Source organism: Phalacrocorax carbo, chromosome 3 (assembly GCF_963921805.1).
Source record: "Phalacrocorax carbo chromosome 3, bPhaCar2.1, whole genome shotgun sequence".
NCBI lineage: Eukaryota > Metazoa > Chordata > Aves > Suliformes > Phalacrocoracidae > Phalacrocorax > Phalacrocorax carbo.
The window spans coordinates 129385915-129388002 of NC_087515.1; the positions used below are offsets into that span (position 1 = coordinate 129385915).

Here is a 2088-nt window from a genome sequence, read left to right on the forward strand (position 1 = left end):
GCGTGATTCGCAGTCACTGCGCGTGCTAAGGGCAGGGCGGGGGGTCAGTCCCTTCGCCCCTCGGCTGAGTCGGGGGTCGCATCTCCCCCGGCCGGAACTACCGCCCCCCCGGTTCCCACGCTTCGGCACCTTCTGGGCCGAGACGATCCGCGCTGTCGCTGCTGGCGGATTTGTGGCCTTCCCTGACCTTCGCCCCCGCTTTGTAGCAGGATGTTCCCGCGCTCAATCCCTGCAGTTTGACTGACTTGGCTCTTCGAGGGGGCTCTTGTCAACGGGCCCTTCGTCGCCAACAGCCCCGCGCCTGGCCTCAGCGTTACTGACCGTCTTGTTCCGACCTTCCGCTGTCGGTCTCCGCTCCGAGCTCTGGTTCCTCGTTAACCACTAACGCCTCCTGCGCGCTCCCGTTTCACCCAAGAATACACAGATACAGACACAAGCGCGTGCGGTGCAGCTCCCGCGCCGGCACCCACGGGGGGGGCGGGGGGGGGAATGGAGCGAGGCCACCGCGCTGCCACGGCCCCGACCCACCGCCACGTCTGCCTTTGGGCACCAGAAGCCAGGGGAGAGCGCGAACGCAGTCCCCCACTACCACAAATGATGCAGTCGAGTTTCCCGCATTTGGGGAAATCGCAGGGGTCAGCACACCCGGAGTGCAGGGGATGAGCCTCGCCCTGGGAAAACCACCTGCCTGATCATGGTGTCTCCCCTGCCAGGTAAGTATGACACCAACCCCCCCGGCGCCGCGCCACACCACCCGCCTACCGCACATAACACACGCACACAGCAACCCGCAACCCCCGCACGCCGCCGGCGCCCGCCGCCTCCCGCGCCCCGCGCCGCGCTGCCGCCGCGCAGCGCCCACGCATCGCCCGCGCACGGCCGCGGCCGGTGACCGTCGTGTGCGGGCGTGTCCCGTGATGCCGCGCGGTGCCTGATCTGCATGGACACGCCCCCCACGCCGGGCCACGCCCCCAGCCGGGCCGGCTTTGCCCCGGCGGCGCGGGGGGGACGCGGCGGAGCCCGGCGGGGCGGGGGCGGGGGCGGGAGCAGGGGCGGGGGGAGTCCGCTCCATCTCCCGCACCGGGAACGGTACATAACGGGCAGCGCCTTGACCGACACCCGCGCCCCCGCCAGCGACTCTCACGCAGCGAGAGCCACCTCGCCACCACCGGGTCCTGCCCGCACCAGGGCCCCACCGGCACCGGGTCCTGCCCGCACCGGGGCTCTGCCCGCACCGAGGCCCTGCCCCCCACTGGGCCCCGTCTCCCCGGCGTCGGAGCCTGGAACGGCCTCAGCGCAGCGCCCACCCCTCCCACGGCAGCAGGCTTGGCCGCAGCTGTGCCCGGCGGCCTGGGCAGTCCCGGCGGCGGCTCGCGTGACGGGGAGCCCCGGTGCCAGGCACCGGGAGTGGCGGGAAGGTGCCCCCGACCCCCACCGGGCGTGGAGCAGGGCTCGGGGAGCTGGGGGCCGGTGGCTCTCCTGCTCGCGGGGGCGTCATGCCGTCGCCTTCGTGTTTTCTGTGCAATGAGGAGGAAGCACGGGGAGCAGCTCCCCCGGGTTGCCTGAGAGCAACCCTCGAGCTGCTTGCGGAGCCCCTGGGCAGCGTCCCCTGGGCAGCGTCCCCGGGGAACCTGCTGGCGAGGGCTCGGGGGTCCGTGGGAGCGGGGCAGGTCTTTGAGCCACCTTGAAAAGCCCAGGAGCTGCAGTCCCAGGGTGTCCCAAGGGAGGCACGCAGGGCAGGAGACCAGCCGGGCTCACCAGGGGCCTCCTCCTGGAGCTCAGGAGGAAGAAGGCACAGCACCATCTCTGGAGGCAAGGTCAGGCCTTGCAGGAACATCGCGGAGCCGTGGGTCGCGTGTAGGGAGAAAACATGAAAGGCCACAGCTCGGCTGGAGCGGACACCGCCCAGGGCTGTGTCAGGCAAGAAAGGCTTTCTACGTACGTTATCAGCAGGAGGAGCCTAAGGAGAACGTTGGACCGACGCTTGCTGAAGATGGACACCTAGCAAACGGGGTGAAGGAAGGCAGAGGCATTCGGTGCGTCTTTTGCCCTAGTCTTCGGTAACACGGACAGACGTGGGGCTGCGCG

General features: G+C 70.2%; 1 non-coding gene across 1 annotated transcript; it reads right to left on the bottom strand.

Annotated features, from left to right (window-relative positions):
• Window positions 1-557: 557 nt before the first annotated feature.
• On the bottom strand, window positions 558-721 carry LOC135312921 (U1 spliceosomal RNA). The gene has a single exon (XR_010372536.1). It is a non-coding gene; the product is annotated as a U1 spliceosomal RNA (small nuclear RNA).
• Between the last annotated feature and the right edge of the window lie 1367 nt (window positions 722-2088).